This window comes from Zea mays, chromosome 3, assembly GCF_902167145.1.
Source record: "Zea mays cultivar B73 chromosome 3, Zm-B73-REFERENCE-NAM-5.0, whole genome shotgun sequence".
Classification (NCBI taxonomy): Eukaryota; Viridiplantae; Streptophyta; class Magnoliopsida; order Poales; family Poaceae; genus Zea; species Zea mays.
The window spans coordinates 183,565,244-183,573,853 of record NC_050098.1 but is presented as its reverse complement, the minus strand read 5'-3'; the positions used below and the strand labels follow the sequence as shown (position 1 = coordinate 183,573,853).

General features: G+C 42.0%; 1 long non-coding RNA gene across 4 annotated transcripts; it reads left to right on the top strand.

The window, feature by feature from the left end:
* The first annotated feature begins 245 nt into the window (after window positions 1-245).
* Window positions 246-5,473, top strand: LOC103650997 (uncharacterized). Of its 4 annotated transcripts, XR_004857315.1 has the most exons (4): window positions 246-449; window positions 959-1,074; window positions 4,604-4,822; window positions 4,908-5,473. It is a non-coding gene; the product is annotated as an uncharacterized lncRNA (long non-coding RNA). The 4 variants fall into 4 exon arrangements; XR_564516.4 differs by having other exon boundaries at window positions 257-1,074; XR_002750306.1 differs by lacking the exons at window positions 246-449; window positions 959-1,074 and adding an exon at window positions 1,083-4,249.
* The last annotated feature ends 3,137 nt before the right edge of the window (window positions 5,474-8,610 follow it).

Sequence of the window (8,610 nt, the reverse complement as noted above, 5' to 3'; positions counted from 1 at the left end):
ATCCAATATGCATGACGCTTGGTATTACCTACTCCGTCCATTTCGTTTTAGTTGTCGCTGGATAGTGCAAAATTGAACTATCCAGCGACAACTAAAAAAACGGATGGAGTATTACACTATGCAATAGCCTTAACCTGTCTAAATTATTGTCATGATTTCAGCATCTAGTTTGGTTTCTTATCGAAGCCCACCCGCTCAAATCGACAACGGTAGAGCCCGAGGTTTGCTCTTTTTTTGCATACCCACTGGCCCAATTTCAACACACACTGCTCATTCCCACGCTGTTCGACCCCATCCGAACCCCAGCAAGCTCTCCAGCGGAGCGGAGCCACCGGCTCGGCGGCTGCCTGCGTGCGGGCCGCGTGACCCGGCGGAAGCACACCGGCTATCAGGGCATCACTGCATCAGGCACCGGCAAGCAAACAACAGTCCAGCAGACATTAGGCTTGGTGAGCACCGCTGAAACTGAACACTGATGAATTCTTATTAATTTGTGACTTGATGAGCATGATTTTGAGCAATGTGCAGTGCACAAATGCAATTTTGGTTAGAAATTTCTTATTAATTTGTGAATTCTAGAGCCTAGAGGCTAGAGCAAAGGCACAGTCTGTTTCTAAAACAGTGAGTGGTGAGCTGACTCTCCATTTCTCCAATTGTTGTGATGAATTCATGAATAATGAATATTGTCAAAGAGGATTGCTTGTTAATTTGTTAATTATAATATGTAGAGTAGAGCAATGCAGTGAGGATAATATTTTTTATTGCAATTTTTAGGTTCAAATCATGAAGAGGAACAAGGGTAGTAGTGCTATGTTGATCATTTAGTGCATCTTTATATTGAACAATTCCAAAATAGAACAATTCTATCTATCTATCGACAGATAAGTCAAAATAAAATATGTCTAATTTTAACCCATCCATCGGCTAGCTAGCTACTAGTTTCTCTTTAAGTTTTCAGCTACATCTACATGGTGATACAACCTGGCCAGTGCATTATCACCGGCGGCAGCCGGCAGCAGCCAACATGCAACAACACTGCAGCAGGGGAGCAGCAGCGGCATCGAGCAACACCAGGTCTCTATTCTTGTATGTTTTTTTTGAACCAAACCGTGGGGCAAAGCCCCCCGGCAACTTTTAATTAAAAGGGGTGAGACAAAGTTACAGCATCATCCTCCCATATAATTCCCAACTTAAACCAGCGCCTAACAGATAAAGTGCAATCGAAGAAAATATGTTCCATTGTTTCTTCAACCCCAAGCTGACAGAGCACACAGTTATATCCTTCTTCCAAGAATTTCTTTCTCCTTCTCAGCATATTCCTGGTATTTAACCTGTCATTCAGTAATAACCATGCAAAGAATTTGATACGTGGAATGCATTTGGATTTCCAGATCCAAGTGGCAGTCGGTTGGGGCTGTAGGGTTCTGAAGTGATACTTGTAGTATGCAGCCGAGGTGTATCTTTGCTGGCCGGCCTGGCCTCATATATAGACCCAAAGGTCTTTTGACTCCAACTGTGTAGGACCTAGGGCATGCAACAGGTTTTGTAGCATGATGAATTCATTATGGGCCTGCCTTGTCATGGGAATTCTGAAACATTCCAGCACTTGATCATTGTTCCTGATCCCCCAGAGGGATATTTTTGGATTCTTTGCAAAGCTGAAGAGGTTGGGGAGAACATCACTGAGTATCCTTCCATCTATCAGATCATACCATAGGCTGATTGTGTCCCCTGTGTTTGGGATCTATTCTTGTATTGTTGATACTCCAGTTCTTGGATCTTGGTTGCAAATATTGGTTTAGAGACATAGAGTTCACTGATTTGTGGTGCTTGTGCTTCTAGTAGCAACTGCAAGTTTGAAAAAAGTCTATTCTATCATGAATTGTGTGTATTAATTATTAGTTTGTTTCATGCATATCTTAGAGCCGATTAGCTGACCAATTTGTTATCATATTTGTGACTTTAATACAGGTAAAATATCTCTGATTACATATCGTCCGACTAATCGCGATTAGTCGCGATTAGTAGGTTTGATCGGTTGTTAGCACTCGATAAGGTGTAATGATTCGATCAGGGTAGCTGATGGTCCTTATCGTCCGCCTAATCGCGATTTATAGCGATTAATCACCGTGTTGGGCGATCAGCCGATAGGCCTGGTAGTCCAAAAGCCATTTTAGGCGCCTGGTAGTCCAAAAGCCATTTTAGGCTTAAATGCTGTCTGGGGGAGGCCAAAGGACGCCCAATCCCTTCAGATACAGCTTGGGTAGACGTGAGCAGTCAACAGTCCTTTAAATGCTGTCTGGGAGGCCAAAAGACATTTTAGACGTGAGCAGTCAGCAACACCAGCCTTCTCCCCCATTTTATACATGAGCAGTCAGCAGCCTTCTCCGCCATTTTAGTCGCGAAAAACAGCAGCTGAGAAGTCCAACCTCAGATGAGCAGCTCTTCTGAAGGTATGGATGTTGTGCTGCTTTTGCCTGTTCTTCACTCTTTGTTCTCTGCTCTCTCCCTCCTCTGTTCTTCATTCCTCTTTGTTCAGCAAGGTCTGGACTCTGGAGGCAGAGCTGCTATTATGATGTTTGACGTTGCAGATATGCATGGACATCATGGTGATGGACGTCGTGCTGCTGCTGTTCAAGTCATCTTCCCGCAGTCCCAAATTGCCCGAGGGAAGGCGTCCTCTGTGGCTGAAACTGGCAGCACAGATCATGTTCCGTCGACGTCGTCAACTGCTGCAGACTCAAGCACGCTTGCTGACAAGGCAATAGCAGGTCTGCCTCCAGACCTTCTGAACAAGCTAACGATTCGAAGCGGAAGGCTAAGTCACAGGACCCTGGCTGGAAGTTCGGTTGGTGGCCTGATCCGTCTAAGAAGGAGTTCGTGCAATGTATCTTTTGCATGAAAGTGGTGCCCTCTGGAATAAAGAGGTTCAAACAGCACCTCGCCAGTGGATTCGGCGACACGATGAAGTGTGCAAGGGTTCTAGAGGTTGTTTCAAAGGACATGCAAGCTTATCTTAAGAAGAACACAAGGTCTGCACTTGTTTTGGATGACGATGAAAGTATAGAAGGAGAAGACGATGCTGCTGCTGCTGCCCCCGTTCAATCTGAACCAAGTTCTGGTACTAAATACAAGCAAGCAAAGAAGAAGGTTTCTCAAGCTGCAATGTCCTCCTTTGTTGTCTCTGCTCCTCCGAAGCCAACTACTCAAAAGGTAGTAAATCAGTAGCTGTCATGCTTTGCAAGAGCCCAGAAGAAGTGATTGCCGAACGGCACAACAACAAAGCTTCCCAGTCCACTCTAGAGCACTGCACGAAGAAAGGCAAGGAGGCCCAGCAAATTGTTGATGACCACGTTGCTGATTTCTTCTACGAGAACAACATGTTGGAGTCGATAGGGCAGTATGGTCCTGGCTACCGTGGCCCATCGTACCACGACATTAGGGTTCCGTGGCTTGAAAGGGCTGTCGAGAGGACATCATCAATGACGGCGAAGCATGAAGAATCGTGGAAGGAGTATGGCTGCTCATTGATGTCAGATTCATGGACAGATGTTAGAGGACGTCATCTAATCAACTTTTTGGCAAACAGTCCAGCAGGGACACACTTTCTGTGCTCTATTGATGCATCAAGTGAGATAGCTAATGCCAACATGTTGGCAGATTTGCTAGAAAATCAGATTGACAAAATTGGCAGAGAAAATGTAGTGCAAGTAGTAACTGACAATGGGCAAACTTCAAAGCTGCTGGGAGGCTTCTTATGGAGAGGATTCCACATTTGTTTTGGACACCGTGTGCTGCCCATTGTTTGGATTTGCTGCTGGAGGACATTGGGAAGATTAAGTACTTCAACACTTGCATCAACCAAGCAAAGAGGGTGTGTCGGTTCCTATACAAACATGGGAGGCTGCACAACCTTATGAGACAAATGATTGGAGGTGACCTTGTTAGGCCCGGTATTACTAGGTTTGCCACGTCTTTTCTCACCCTGGCTAGCATGCTCAAGCATAAGAATGGTTTGAAGAGTGTGTTTATTAGTAACGAATGGCAGCAAAGCAAGTTCTCCACCAGTCAAGAAGGCATCCAAGCTGAAAATATTATCCTCTCTACAGAGTTTTGGAATAGTGTTGAGTTCTGTCTACGAGCTTCTCAACCAATTCTCATTGCCCTAAGGATTGCTGATGGTGATGAGACACCTGCTGCTCTGGAGATTATGACAGCTATGGATAAAGCAAAAACCACCATCAAAGAGGTATTAAATAATAAGGGCAAATTACTGCTGCAAGCCTCTATACTATATAATTATATATCTATATATAGTGTTATATATGACTATATGTCTATATATATATATATATATCATATATGTCCTCGAGTACACAGGACGACCAGGGGGACGATTAGGGTCGATCAGGGGCGATTAATCGCCCTGATCGACGTCTAATCGCCTGATCGCCCAGTGGCTTCGATCAGGCGATCTGAAAACTATGTAAAATACTATATAGTTATAAATTTTTTGAATCGGACCATCCTACTTCATGCCCATTTCCTATAAATTGTATATGGTTGTTGTTTGCTAAAAAAATGGCAAATGTGGCTGTGCAAGAACCGTGAGCCGCAGACGATGATTTCTACGACCTCCACCACCACTGGCTCATCGCGCCAACATGACCCACCTCCACTGCCATTTGATGGACAGTTTTAAAATCCGACACCACGCCACTGCCAGTGCGTGGACAAGCAGCCGGCAGTCCAGTTTGTCTCGTGGACCTGTGCTAACCCAATGAGAAGATTTACCGTCTGTCCTCTTAGATTTAGCAATCCGGTAGGTTCTTTTGGCTGGTTGTTGCATTCTTTTGGTTGGTTGTTCTTTTGACCCGTGCTAACTCATTGTTGATATTTCTTTGTAGAATGGCAAGTACGAGCTTTATCAGTGGAATGACCCTGACTTTTCCGAATTTCAGAAGAAAACAATGCAGAGTTGAGGGAGAAGATTATTAGTTTGGAGAACGAGGTTTCGAGTTTGGAAGCAGAAGTAGCTCACATGGATGAATTGGCGATGAATGTTGCTAAGTTGTGAGAGAAGGATCTGTTGCTGCAAGGGAAGAATGATTTGCTGCTTCCCCATGCGACTACTGTTTTTTTCTTCAGTGATCCTTTTAGCCTGTTGGTGCTATCCCTTTGTCGCAAGTGTCGAGTAGGCTGTTAGTGATCTTTTTAGCCCTTAGTGTCAAGTAAGTGATGAATTATGTCATTATGGAACTTCAAGTAGCAGTGGAGCGGCGGTGGCTGGCATGCAGCTGTGTGGTAGCACCAGAGGCCAATCGAGCACTACTGCTCATGTCTGACAGCCAAACCTCAGCTCCCCCGTTCTGATGATTTCATGTGGAAGCCCGACCTACTGCAATGGGCAAAGTTGTTCCTTGATCAATGCGCTACACATTTTGTGTAAGAATCATGTTTCAAATTGACTTAATTTGAGAGGTCAAGGAACTTAAACCTAGGCTCAAACTAAGTGTGCTCTTACTGAAAATGACTTGAGTTTCAGTTAAACTGAAACTGCAGTGTTCACTGCTACTACCAGAAGTTCGAATATCATATTTGCTACTAGCACAAGTCAGTAAGTATCACACCCGGATTTAAGGGTAAATCCGGACGCAAATTAAATATGTGTCAGGATCAAGTCTCACATATATGATGACTCATAGTGTAAAAATGAATATCACATCTTTATTATATAATAGGGTTCTGTACAAAATAGCTAAATAATTACATTATACGACGACAACGATTCTCCACAACCATATTTGACTGGGAAACGACGACCTAGACCTCTCACAAACTCATCGCTGCATCATTCATGCTCATCATCTTGCGGTACTTGTTCTTGACCTGAGGGTGAGTACAACAAAAGTGAGCTCACATGTGTTCATCGCTCAACAAGTTATGGGAAATAATGTGCATGAGCTCACTTACGGTGGAGACTTATGTGAAGCGTAAGGTTTACCAAGAAGAATGGTTAAGGCTGAGCGTTACTTTTAATAAGTTGGTCAAAATTTTATTAGTAGTTACTAAATATAAGTAGATACCAACACAGTTAAATAATTGATCACAATTAATAATAAATCTCACAATGCAATGCAAATGACGATTAAGTTTAATTCCATAAATTAATCATGTGAGGTCCGAGTCGTTCTTGACCGTGGGCACGACCGATATACCAGTTTTACACTCTGCAGAGGTTGCACATCTTTACCCACAAGACGGGTTTCCCCTTTAGCTAGGGTTCGCAAGACCCTTAGACACTCCTAAGATGAATGGATAGAGATCTGTTGCGAGGCTTTTACAAAGTTCTACTAGAGGAGAGACCCGCTACAGATTTCAGGCTGAAGGCGATGTAGGAATCTCTCATCCGAAAAGCTAAAAAGATAGTCCGACCCGAGGACCTCCCTACACCTGCGCTCCTCCACCCCGCTTGCCCCTTTAAGGAAAGGATTAACTCACATTAGCTTTCCTAATTATTTAGCCAAGGGCATCACATTCCAGTCTTGTGGTAGCACTGTTTTCCCGGGTGGTTCTACATGTTCCATTTAACACAATAATCTTATCATGAACAATAATTAAACCAACAATAATAATGGAACATGATCACAATCCGGATTTAATATTAATCCCAAACCAGGTAGAGTAATAGCAAGCTTAACCAATAGTTCATTTTTTTGCAAGGTGTAGGGTAAACAAAACTAGGGTAACCTATTCAGTCCCATCAAATTAACCTGTGCATGCCATAGTGATTAACAAGAATATTATTAGTTAAAGAAGAGTGATTAAGGGCACAACTTGCCTTTTACTTGAGAATCCAGGTACTTTACCAAGTTGGTCTTCCGATGTCACCTCGCTTCTACGCGTAGCAATACATACAATCAAGCAAATAATGGGTATGATAACATTACATCAAATCATATGAACAAACAACGTAAGAGTATTCTACGCTCTGCTACGAAATAATAGGATCGAGAACTACTAAGATCGGAGTTACGGTTAAAGAGATATAGTTTTCGGGAGACCTACGTATTTAACCAGTTAAAACTAGGTCTTATGTTCGATTTTATAAATAATGTGAGAAGGATATTAAAGAAATAACTAATTAACTTTAATATAAGTTACACCTTGGTTAGAGATCATCTTCTAATCAATTTACAGATGGACCAAATTAAAATACTATATTCACTTAGATTTATGAATGTGAGTAAAATATGTGAACATGAAACAAATCATTCTCATTAGAGGTTTCATACGGTTTTCAAGTCCTTGGAAACAAGTTAACATGGTTTCATCGCCATAGAACTAGTTTATCTCATAAAACTTAATCCTCTTAAATGCTTTGCCATGTTATAAAAAAATAGTATGCACACTATTAAATATGCATGAAACCACCATGAAACTACTATTAAGAATAGCCTTAGGCTATCTCCAGTAGTTTACCCATTTCCTATATCCATATTTAAACTTCATTCTGTTCGAGTAACCATATAGGTGAATTATTGGACACAGTTCTATGACTTGTTTGGGAGCAAGGGAATTATAGTGGATTGAGGTCATGTTTGAAGAAGGGAAATAGAGGGACTCGAGAGGCTAAAATCCACTTGCTTTTCAATTTCGAATATCAAGGGGATTTTAGCCTCTTCATTCCTGTCTCACAAACAAGCCATGAGAGGGCTAAAAACGTTTAGTATTCAAAATTGAATAGAAATGAATTTTAGCCTCTCAACCCCTTCTAATCCTTTGCTCCCAAACAAGCTCTTGGGTATTGCTTGGTTTGTAGAAGCGAATCAATGACATAAAATCAACTATTTCCATTTTGTTTGGTTCCATGGTGAAGCAATTGGCACTCAGTTTTGTTTCTTGTCTGGTCTCGCAGGACAGGAACGCTTCCCCGCCCCCATATGTTGTGAAGATTTAATGCCTACCGATCACATGCCGCGAAACAAGCTAACTATACAACACATTTAGGACTAGTTGAGAAAACCATTTTTCTAAGGGATTTTTATTTTTTAAAGAAAAATTAGTTTATTTTTATTGGAAAAATAGAAATCACTTGGGAAAATATTTATTAATATGCATAATTAAATTTGTTTCATGTAGAGATGCACAGCATATCTATTAATATGCATTATTATAAATCGATTCCGGCTTCTACATCTACAGGCTGCTAAAAGACCCGGTTCCTGGCTGGCTATTCAATTTGTTTTTTTCTCTCCTTTTTCTTAAGGATAACTGATGCAGGCCCATGCTTGATATTTAATAGCCGGCCCAGTTCACTTGCAACATGCTGCCGTGGCTCGCATGCATCCATCAATCGTCATAAGAGCCTGGCGTGGCGCGGCCATGGCGGATAAAAGAAAAATATTTATCATTCATCCATGTGGGCCGACCTGTTTATGGTTTTGACGACGACACGAACCCAAACAAGTGATGACGAGTGATGACGAGTGATGTACATGCTTTTGGACAAGAACCCAAACAAGTATTCCTTACCACTAGCGAGTCTGGCCAAAGGATTTCAAGGGAACTAAACTTCAATTGTACATTCTATGTATGGGTGTATATTTC